The 12,521-nt window shown below is 39.8% G+C and overlaps 1 protein-coding gene across 1 annotated transcript in view; it reads right to left on the bottom strand.

Moving 5' to 3' along the window:
• The window catches only part of LOC123613937 (uncharacterized protein C6orf141), a 115,182-nt gene that overhangs the window by 48,196 nt on the left and 54,465 nt on the right, over positions 1-12,521 (bottom strand).

Below are 12,521 nucleotides of genomic sequence, written 5' to 3'. Positions count from 1 at the left end.
TTCTAATAGTCACATATAACCCCAGCTAGACTCGGCCCAGATAAGTGATTAGACAGAGCAAAATTTCCAAAAGCGTTTACCTAGAAAGTGAAATTTTAACAATAATGGCAGACAGGAATCAGCTTTATTTTTACTCGATTTTTGCTTTTTGACATTTTGATCTCCTGCCTACTGATTTGGTGTCCTACCTTTTGTGTAAAAAGAATGGTAAATATACAGGTAGGCATGTACCATCACATTTATGCAAAATGCACGTGCAACATAGGAAACGTATACCAGAAACTAGTAAGACTGGTCGTGTAGAGTGGGTGGGTGAGAATGGGGTGAGCAGGATGGAAGGTGTCGGAAGGGCAGGAAGAAACAGCCGGGGGGAGGGACCTTCTATGACCATTTCTCTTTGTATAGTTTCAGCTTTTGAATCATGTTCATGTCTCACATACTCTTTAAAATAAAATCTAATCAATAAGGGTGGGGGTAGGCCCCCGTCTGAAGGCTCTAGAGAATAAGCCATGGGCTGAACTGATAAACAAGCTGTGAGGAATGTCACGTATTCAGGCTGGATAAGAAATGGCCTACTTAATGTGTCCAGTATGGACGGCTGGAGAGCCAATGACGGGTGAGATCCTCAGAGGAGGACAACCTAAGACAGGTGCAGCCGGCTGGATAAGAGGTGGCCTACTTAATGAAGCTTCATGACAAACTTTCAAACAATCTGTCCTTGATCATGTAACATCCTGAGCTTACTGCAGGAGCTTACTGCAGGACCTAAATAGCTTAAGATTATTAACATTGTTATAACTTAAATGATATGTGAGGCACCGTGCATGTCCTATATAAACCCTTTTCTAAGAATCAATAAACAGAGAACTGCTTCGCTTCTCTCCACACAGTGTTCGTATGTACATGATACCGCGCCACCGACAGGGGGCAGTAAAATCCCAAATGGAACAGAAACAAGAACACATTAAACTATATTTCACATAGCTAAAACAGTCACCATAAAGGGTGGGGAAAAGGATTCAACTCAACTAATGTTTGAATGCCGTGTTTGGACTCTATGTCTTCTATATCTAAATAAACACATGCTCAACGCTCGTGAATAAGATTGTGTTTGTTTTAACACAGACATATGGAAAGTACTATGTATCCTATGATTTGAACACATAAATAAATAATTATGAATCATGGGAACCACACTGTTAGAGGACAGCTTTACACATATGGAAGGAAAGAATGCAGGATTCAACCATGCGTTGTTGTACTGGAATTGACATGTTGGTTTGATCTGCAGTCTTTCACTGGTAGGGAAATGCCAGTGAACAAAGGAGGAGGAACTCCTGCCGTCATGAATGGAAAAGTTGCGCAATAGGAATATAAGGGTTCCCAGAGCCACGAGGGACCCAAATTGTCCTTTGGAATGATAAAAAAATTATTCATAAAGGGGGAGGGCATAGCTCAGAGGTAGAGTGTGTGCTTAGCATCCATGAGGTTCTGGGTTCAATCCCCAGTACTGCCACTTAAAAAATAAATAAATAAACCTAGTTTACCACCCTCCCCACCCCCAAAATATATATTATATATATTCATAAAATGACATAAGATAAAACAACAAAGGGAGAAATGCAGTCTTAACCACTTTTAAATAAAACCCACAGTGGCTCTGAGTTACAGTTCTAGGGACAAACAATTTCATGTGGCCCCAGGAAGTAGTCACCCTTATCCCTGCAACAGTGGCGGCCAGCATCCAAGCCAGTGCTGGCTGATGAGCGGTCACTAGAGGCTTCACAGAGCCCAGAAGACAAACCCCTCCTCGAGATAGGGAGCTACTGGAAACAGAGTTCCCAAGCAGCAGGATCCTGAGAGTCCTAGATCTGTGAAGGCAGCTGGAGTGAAAGAGGAGAGAAAGGGGAGATGCTCTGGCGGGGTGACAAGATCTGTGAGCACACCTGAGAAAACCCCTGGCGGCAACCATTAATGGGGTGAAAAGGAGAGAGTTTCTGCCTCTTCAGTAGCAGGTGGAAGGGGACACTACCTCCCCCTGCCACACACATGCTCACACACACACGGAAACCACTGGTGGGAGCCACCATAAAACCAAAGCCCCTAGTATCTGGGAAACAGGATTACCAAATGTACTTTTTTTTTCTAATTTTACTTTTTTTTTTCTATTTTTACTTTTTTTCCAACATTTTTTATTGAGTTCTAGTCATTTTACAATGTTGTATCAAATTCCAGTGTAGAGAAAGAAATGTGACAATGAGGGTGTATATGTCCATGAATGACTGAAAAATTGTGCTGAACACTGGAATTTGACACAACATTGTAAAATGATTATAAATCAATAAAAAAATGTTAAAAAAAATCCAGTGTAGAGCAGAATTTTTCAGTTATACATGAACATACATATATTCATTGTCACATATTTTTTTTCCACTGTGAGCTACCACAAGATCTTCTATATATTTCCTGTGCTATACAGTATAATCTTGTTTATCTATTCTTTTGATCTGTATATAGACTTTAAACGTCATAGGATACAGAGTTCTTTGAAATTGAGATGTTTTTCCTCTTTCTTGATTAAGTGAAATAACACATGCAAGATACGTAGGAGGAAGAGGTATTAAGAATGTTCAATGAATTCTAACTGACTTCTCTGTTTCCCCTTAGTGCTACTGGAGTTAATTAGAAAACATACCTCATTCCCAGTGCTATGATGATTTTTTTTCATTTTTGCACTTTACCGTCACAACAGTCCTTTGTCTGCATTTTGCAGATGAGTAAACAGGGACAGGAGGATTCAGGACCTTGTCCAGATATAAACAGTCAGCAAACACCAATGCACGGACTCGACCCAGATATCACCTGACCAGTGCCTCATGCGTTTGTGCACTACACAATGCTGCTTTCTGATCTGGACTAAAATTAATTGACAGTTCGGATTTTCAAAAAAATCTATTCAGACTGAGCATTTAATTAGAAAGAAATGAGTGTTTATACATAGTCGTAGATTATTTGTTCTATATTCATGGAGATGTGTTTGTTCTTGACAATGTGACACTTAAGGCTTGCAGTTCAATGGTAGTCAGGCATCAAATGCTTCCTCATAGTTCCATAAAATTACATTATGACTCAGTTCTGTTGACTTCCATCTCTATTATCTTAAAGCCTTGTTCTGAAGTTATTAAGAAAAGGTACCAAGAAGTAAATTAACCCTTGAAGAGAACTGACTGGGCTAGGGTGTGAGGGGGCGTTCTGGAGTCCTGGTACACACATATGTAAAAGTGAAATTGGCGCTATACCCTTCCCATTTTGTGCATTTATTGTATAGAAGTTATGCTTCAATTAAAAAAAAATAACAGAAAAGAAGGAAGGAAAGAAGGAAAAAAAAAGGAAAAGTCAAGAGAAGAGAAAATAGATTACTATGCTATGACATGGAGCACAGGTTTGGGAAGAAAATCAGGTGCTCAGCTTGGGGCATATTTTAAGGGGAGACATGGAGTGGCAGCTGAACGGATGAGTCTGGGGTTCATTCTAGAAGAGAAATACACATTTGGGAATCATTGCTGTAAAGATGACCCCTGAAATCATGATATAAGATTCGATTCCTAGGAAGTGAGTGAGGGAATGTGCTAAATCCCAGAAATCAGAGAGACAGACTACTGTGTGACTCCTACTTTTCTTTCTATCAAAGAAATGCATCTTTAAACTCTCTATGCCAGTGCAGTTACCCGAAGGAGGGAAAGAAGAGTTCAGTCTGTAAGAGCTGGTAATAAATCATCCAGATGCTTGGGGGATAGCGAAAAGCTTTTCAAAGCGATCACAAAATCACTGTCAGTTAATCACTATCAGTTAACCCTGAAAAAGGATGAGGAAGGAGAGCCGTGTAAGGTGGTTGACATGACAAAGGAGGGAAGGAACTAAAAAAAAATCTTCAAAGTTTGAAATTAACCTGTAAGGCAATTCCTACCATTTAAAATATTTTTATTTTACACTTTAGCATTCTTGGACCACGGCTCCATATATAAAAGTGAGTAATACATTGAGGTAGCACCTCATACTGGACAGAAGAGCATTATCAAGAAGTCTACAAACAATGAATGCTGGAGAGGGTGTGGAGAAAAAGGACCTCTCCTACACTGTTGGTGGGAATCTAAATTGGTGCAGCCACTACAGAGAACAGTATGGAGGTTCCCTTAAAAACTGAAAACAGAAGTATCGTATGATCCAGCAATCCCATTCCTGGGCATATAGCCCACGTGGGGGCAAGGTTCATTTATTTCAGTTTCACGAATACACCTGGTTTCTTTTTTCGTGACTTTACTGAAAGTCCTCTTAGAACTATTTCCCTTTGCTCTAACTTTATGTTCAAAAAGCAACTTTTAATTACATGCTTGACCTTCTCAATACTCTGTCACTCTGCAGGGGGAGATCTTAACAGGGAACATAACCATCCACAACTTGGACAGGTGTTCATCCAACTGGCTAAAGAGTTTTATCAACAAAATCTGTCAATGGCTAATAGTTTAGATGACAGAGTCGAACGTAGCAGACATTGGAAAGCTGGGATGTGGCAGTAACTAAAATAGAATCTAGATTCTAAAATTAATTGCAGAAGAAAAAGCTGAGCAATACTTGTTGCATGAGTGTCATTTGAAAAAGACCTAGAGCTTTTAATTAATTGTGAAAGTGATGTATGACCCAGTGTCGCAGCACTGTGGATGTGTTGCCATGAACCTAGAGTGTTTTTATAGGAAAATGTTCACACAAAGCAAATAAAAGGCCCATCCCACTGTGCACTGTGGTGAACACAACCAGAACATTCTATTCTATTCTAATGTCGCCTTGTAACAGTGCCCTTGAATTACTGTCCAAAGGATGGTGATAGGGAGGTGAGGTGTATTCAGACCACTCTCATCCATCAGGATGTCTCATAAAGCCATCAGGACACTCGTCCTGCAGCATCCCACCTACCTGAGCAAGGCTGCCTCTCAATGAGTGATCATTTATGGGAGTCGAGGACATTCTTATGCTTGCTTCTCTTTTGGTACTATGGACTATTTAGTGGCCACCTGTCTCCCTTTGCAGGTAACAAAATAGAAGGAAGTGGGAAAGATGCCAAAGTCGTGTTGTTCATGTTTGATGTGTGGCGATCGGAAGCCGGTAGGCAGGCACTGGCTCTGATGGTAAACGCCGTGATAATGACCTCCAGTTGGAGATTCTGCTCTCCTAACCCCCCTGGCTTAAATTCTGATGCGACCATGTTTGCCCCTGCCACAATTACAGATAGACTGGGGCGGGGGGAGCTGGTTAGGATACAAAAGACCAAGCCTCACTGGCCACAAGGAACTTTGTCTTTCTTACACTTCTCAGGTTAAAGAATAATGATCTATCCGGATTCTTTTCTGAAAAAAGATACAACCAGGTGGAAATTTTTCTTCCCTGGAGCTTCAAAGAGTTGCACCCCTGCAGAAAACCAAAATCTGTTATTGGACCGATGCTTCTCATAATGGGGCCCCACGCTGAAGCTGGGACACGACCCTGCTCACGTGGGTTGAGTATCACTTATCAACCCAGTCAGTTTATACAAGCTTGTTGGAGTCATGGATGACTTCTCTCTTATGCCCCCTAAGTGCTTAGCGCCCTGCAGAACAATATTTGAGGTTCAGGGGATGTTTGTTGCCCTGAATTGCCTCTAAACACCTTTTCTGTTTCTTATGTTCTTATTTTTGTTTTGTAATTTTGCATGCATTTTTGGTATACCCACCGTGCAAGTATGAAGGGTCAGAGCTTAAAAGGACCTTCAGATTTTCTAGGGTCTCCACTGTTTAGAGATGAGGAAGCTTTCAAAACCTCAAAAGAGGAGGCGGTTACAGAGGTAATTAGTGCAAGTCACAAGCCTAACATTGATTCGAAACCCAGACTCCCTGAGTCCAATTTCCACATTTGTTTCCCTAAAACTATCCTTATTCTTGAATATCACCTCTACTTACCTGTCTCCCATAATCATACTTGCCTTCGTTACCTATTTCCTTATTAAGTATTGATCAAATGAAAAGGCTGTCTGCCGGGAGCTCTTGACATTTCCTCAAGTCTGTCTTCATTCAATGTTAAATTTGGTGTACGTTTAACTAGAACTCAGTTCAGTACCCTGCACCCAGTACCCTGTTTAACATTAGCTACTGAGTAGTAATTTAATAAATGAGCAAAGAAGTAAATGAATTTTTTAAAAAACGGAATAATTGCTACAGGAATGTATTTTGTAAGACTGATAGAGCTTTTTTAAGAAGCCAAAGGGTTCTTTACCAAGAAGGATGTGTTGCCAAAAAAATCATTAGTGTATTTCCTGCTACAGCTGTCTGTGAACAAACACTATCTGCTCATTAATTTTAAGGGAAAAAAAAGAAAGAAGAGAAGAGTTGTCATCTCCACCTCTTTGTTAAACATGGAACACCCCTATTGTTTCCATAGGGAGCAAGAAATTAGAGCTAACTTCCCTTTGAAACGAAATAAATACAAGGAAGAAATGCGTGTAAAGGAATCATGAAAGTTCAGTTGACAGAAGTTCTCTCCCCTTAATATGATGTTTATTATTTTAAAATGGTAAGTTGCTATACTGTAAATAGTTTAGTATCTATAAAGTTGAAAGAGAAAGTAAATGTATCAAAAAATTCTCTCACAGTGAAAAAGAATGCAACAATGAATATATGTATGTTCATGTATAACTGAAAAATTGTGCTGTACACTGGAAATTGACACAACATTGCAAACTGACTATAACTCAATTTTTTAAAATGTAGTGTAATTTCAATCTCTTTTGGTGGAATAAAGTAGGGGCTAGCCCGTTCTGCTGCCTCTGAAGCCACATGGAGGAATGAAAAGCCACAAATCTCTACAGAATGACCATCTGCACCTGCTCCCATACTCTGAACTCCAACGTGCAATTAATTACTTAGCTCTCTAAGCCTCAGTTTTTCTAGGTGTCAAAATAAAAATTCTCGCCCAATCACCTCACAGTCTTGTTGTGATACCACAGCAGGGTATTTCTGAGCATTTCATGACAGTAAAACATCACACACACATCTGAGGTGTCATTATTACTCTTCTTGGTCTACATGAGGAGTAGTATTTTTTAATATACAATTGTATGTGGGAACCTCCAATAAAGAATAACTTAAAGGGAAGGTCCCTAGAAATCATGACTTATTATAAATTCCGGAAACAAAGAAAAAAAATTGAGTTTGTGGGGATGTGATAGCCATCCTTAAATGTTATTAAATGCTATTCCCCGGACTGTTAATTATGAGCGTCCAAACTTACCAAATTCAATGCATCACACACCCCGCAACCAAACCTCACTCCCTAGAGTATGCTTGTGTGTTTCCTTTCCGCTTAAAAATCTTCCAACAGATTCTATTTCTTACAAATTAAAGCATTTAATGTGAAATATTATGACTCTTAACAAATTTCCTGTAAACTCTATTCTCAACCTTTTCTTTTTTTTTCCTTTCCACAGTAGGATAATACAACTGTTTGGGAGTCCCTACAAGGTAACACAGTGAGAGAAAGTAGAGTTTCTTCTTCCTGTAACACTCTGGGCTAGTCTAGATGAAGTGCTTCTCCGAAAGAAGGATGTGACCTTTTCTTTTCCTCTTTACGGTACCAAATGTCACCCGCGTGTAGAACATGACTTGCGTTTAATACCTACCTGCCAAATCTGAGATATGCAGCAGATCGTCCATAGATTTCTATTTTTCTATTATTCCTGAGTGTGCAATTTCAAAATCTCTGCTTATATCTATATCTCTAATTAACTGTTTAGATCTATCAGGTAGTACTTTTATTGCAAAAATAAATAAATATAAATAAATAATTAAATAAATAAATAGACTCAGTTCAAATTGACTTAAACACATACAGGGGCTTTTTCTGACTAATATGATTAACAGGACCCAGAAGTAGGCAGAGCACCGGAGCCAAAGGCTTTTCAGTGTTCTCAAGGGACCAGATTCGTTTCTCTCAGTTCTGCCATCCTCCACGTATTGGCTTTACCTGCAGATTATCTTGTAACTTCATTAAAAATTAATCTGCAGTTTTAAACATGGAACTAAGAGCAGGTTGTCCCTTCGGTGAATGGATTTTTACACAACAGCAGGCAATGAATAAAGAAGTAAGATTTAACATCACCTCCCAACTTCCACTGGCCAAATCTCAAGGAATAAGAAGGTCTGGTAACTGAGGAAGGAGTGGACTCCAGGCGGGGCACAGGGCCGATGGCAGGGAGCCGGGTGGGCTGGGGAGTTATCTGCAACAGTCTGCTGGCTCTGAGAAACTCACACTTCTCTGTCTAGTCAAGGGGCAAAAAAAAAAAAATTCAATAGTGAACGACTAAGTCCAGAGTCCACACCCCCCCAAAAAAGAATATTAAAACATCATGAGGCTGCCTTTTCAATCAAGATTAATGCAATCTTGGAGGAAATTATTTTTGAATGAGAGCATGAGAAATTAACAGTTTTTAGAGCAACGTTATTACATATGAAAAGTTCATTTTTCCCCCTTTTGATGCATTTGAAAGCTCGCTCTTTTCAGTAAGTTATGTTGTATTTCTAGGAAATTATTTGAACATTTTACTTCCAAATGAACATGCTGGTTAAAGACCACTGCTACTGCTGTTCACAAACGGCCCCCAGTGTATCACTCCCTGTGCATTTGGCATAACTGCCCCCCAGATTCTCCAAATTCCAGTGATGAGGATACAACGGACCCAGCCTAGGTCAGGGGCTGAAACTGCCACAGCGGGTGGGAGACAGTCAGAAATTTCCAGCTGACCTGAGTTTCCATAGTGGGACACAAGGACTTTATTTTAAAATTCCCTCAAAATAGAAAGAAGTTTTGGATGGGAGTAGCCAAAAATGGCAAAAAGATTGACAGATGTGTTTATTATGACCCTGCTTTGTCCCAGGGTTTGTTCTAAGCCTTTCATTCTGCACTGCCATCAGGAACCTCATTCTGACTTCGCTGGGACCCTATAAAGTCATCGTCCCCTCCATCTTTTAGAGAATAAGACCAGTCACAGAATTCATGGCTTTCCCAAGTTCACACACGTAGTAAGCACTGCAGCTGGGGTGGAGAGCCAAGTCTGGGTTCAAGGTCTGAGGTACTAATCACCAGTTCGTAACACATGATTCAAAATGTTTCCAGCCGTCTCCTTTCCAAGCTTGTGACAATGCCTGAAGTTTCAGAGTACAGTTTTTACCCTTTGCATTGTAATCCTCCAACAAGATCTTTAAGAATCCTTGACTAAAATATCAAAACACATGATTCATCTGTACTATGGGATATTTCTGCCATCTTTAAAAATAAAGAGGCATAAATATATATATATATTTTATATATATGTGTCACTATGCTGTACATCAGAAATTAACACTCTGTAAATCAACAATACTTCAGAAAAATTAGGAGGAAACATTAAAAGTCAAATTAAAAAACTGGCTAAAATTAAATAGAGGTTCAATGGATATTCTAAGACATATGGGTAGGATTTTAATAAAAGAGTATTATATTATGATGTGATTGATACTGAAAAATCAGATATATGTATATAAGAACATATTTCTACATAAATGCATGGGGGAGACGTGGGTGATGAACCCTAGACTATTGGTGTGAGAGTGAGAGTGGACAGATAGGTGTTCATTTTCACATTATGTAGTTCTACCTGGTGTGCATCTTTTAAAAAGGACACATTTGTCTAGTTTTATAATTTAAAGATTAAGAATTAATGTAAGTATACACACATATGTACCCATACAAGTGATGATGTTTCTATGAAGGCGGGGAGCACTTTTTCTGGGATGTGAGTAATACCCGAAAGACTTAGCGAAAGGGTCAGCCAGAGAGAACGAACAGCTGTGTCAGACTTAAACTGACTTGCCCTCTCATTTCAGTCCTGGAATTTTTCTAAATGCTGCTAGTCTTTGGGAGTCATTCAGTTTCTTGGTTTTCCCATTTGCACAATGGCAACACTAAGAAACCTACCACCCCGGACTGTCTCAGGAATTATAATTAGCCCGCGGAAAGAGCCTGGCAGGTATGGTCAGGTGCCAGTGGATGTTAAAAAGGCCACCGAACGCTTACTGGGAAGATATTATTAGCGCCAGATGCTCAGTTAGCTGAGGCATATTGATAAACGCAGTGGGAAAGAGACCAAGTTCTGGAAGGAAAAATAAATAAATTAAAAAAGGCCTGTCAGAGGGGTGGGTATAGCTCAAGTTGGTAGAGCGAATGCTTAGCATGCATGAGATCCTAGGTTCAATTTCCACTACCTCCTCTAAGAGTAAATAAATACTAAATAAACCTAATTACCTCCCCCTCACCAAAAAAAAAAAAAAAGTAAATTAAATTCAAAAACTAAAAAAAAAAGGCCTGTCATTTTCTGGGAAGTCCTTCAGTTCCAAGCTTATCTTTGGAAAGCAGCTTGCTGGAGAGCGTGCCTGTTGACACGACTTTACCTTCATTTAAGCTGTGTCCTCCCCTGGGCCCAACGGCCAAGGCACTAATCAGGCGGGATCTCCCTGGGACCAAGACGCAAGTTTCTGTTCCCCGCCCTCCTCCTCTGCCATCGCCTCCTTCTCCTTTGTTCTCTGTTGTAATTTTGTACAGTGGGATAACAGCGACTGCATTTTATTTTCTTTACTAGCCACAAATGGCAGCAAAAAAAAAAAAAAAAAAAATGTTCTGGTCTTTTCACCACTGGGAAGAGAAGACGGACTGACCATCCTATTAGATGAAATAAAGCCTACGATCTCTTTCTGGAAATGAAATATTGAAGAAGCACTAAAAAGGGAGTCACTGGACTTCATACCGGTAGGGCAGCTTGGTGTTTGAGTAATTATTTCAGTATTTAAAATCAGTGGAGCGAGTTCAATTTGTAAAATAGAAAAATATATCCCATTGTGATGGGACTAAAGTGGGTAAATGGGCACCTAACTCAGTATCCAGAATAGACATCATGCTGAAAATCTCCCAGTACCTTTATCCTCTAATATCCCTCTATTGTAGATTCACAAAGGTGGGGAGAGAGAGACAATTTAAAAGTGGCAGTGGTCCTATTTCAACGAGTCTTGTCTAACAAGATAAATGCAAACTCAAATTAAAGTTTCTAATATAACCGTTATCCCATTTGCCAGACACTCAGAAGTGAAGATACAGAAATGATGGCACTTTCCTGAAGCCACAGAGCAAGTTAAGGATCAGCCTAGGATGAGATCATGGCTCACCCATCACTTTTCAGATTGACCTCACATCCTGAAAGTCTACAAATGGCACTGAAAGAGGAGCAGCCTCTAACCATTTATGCTTTAGAACTCCCCTTCTCTCCAGCCTGTTCCCTTTGTGGTTAAGAACTTCAGGAGATAATTGTTTTAAAGACTGTTGGAATCTTCAAGGTCACACTACTGTGTGCCGTGTATCGTATGTGCCAGATATTTGGACCCTCCCAGCTTCACAGTTTGGGCTTGACCCCTGGTTTTGCCCAAGCCACAGAGATCCTGCTGATAATCCCTCACTGACTTGAATAATAAGAGAGCAAATGGCAATATTAAAGTTACTGCTGGACCCACACACTTACAGTCAAGTAATCTCCGACAAAGGAGGCAAGACTATACAATATAGAAAAGACAGTCTCTTCAGCAAGTGGTGCTGGGAAAGCTGGACAGCCATATGCAAACAATGAAGTCAGAACGCTCCCTCACACCATACACAAGCATAAACTCCAAATGGCTTAAAAACTTAGACATTAGGACATCATAAATCTCCTAGAAGAGAACATAGACAAAATATTCTCTGACAGAAATCTTTGCAATGTTCTCCTAGGGCATTCTACCCAGGCCATAAAATAAAAGAAAAATAAACAAATGGGACCTAATTAAACTTACAAGCTTTTGCACAGCAAAGGAAACCATAAACAAAACATAAAGACAACCTACGGAATGGGAGAAAATATTTGCAAATGACGTGACTGACAGGGGCTTAATTTCCAGAATATGCAAACAGCTCATACAACTTAATAACAAAAAAACAAACAACCCAATCAAAAACGAGCAGAAGACCTACACAAACATCTCCCAAATGAATACATACAAACGGCCAATGGGCACAGGAAAAAGTGCTCAATACTGCTAATTATCAGAGAAATGCAAATCAAAACTACAATGAGGTATCACCTCACACCAGTCAGAATGGTCATCGTTAAAAAGTCCACAAACAAATGCTGGAGAGGGTGTGGAGAAAAGGGAACCCTCCTACACTGTTGGTGGGCATGTGGTTTGGTGCAGTCTTTATAGAAAACAGTATGGCGATTCCTTAAAAAACTAAAAATAGAGTTACCATAGGATCCAACAATCCTACTCCTGGGCACATATCCAAAGGAAACTAATTTGAAAAGATATAAGAACCCTATTGTTCACAGCAACACTGTATACAATAGCCAAGACATGAAGCAACCTAAATGTCCACTGACA

The sequence above is a fragment of the Camelus bactrianus genome, chromosome 20 (assembly GCF_048773025.1).
Source record: "Camelus bactrianus isolate YW-2024 breed Bactrian camel chromosome 20, ASM4877302v1, whole genome shotgun sequence".
NCBI classification, from domain to species: domain Eukaryota; kingdom Metazoa; phylum Chordata; class Mammalia; order Artiodactyla; family Camelidae; genus Camelus; species Camelus bactrianus.
Note: the sequence above shows the minus strand (reverse complement) of the source record. Positions and strands in the feature narration are given on the sequence as shown.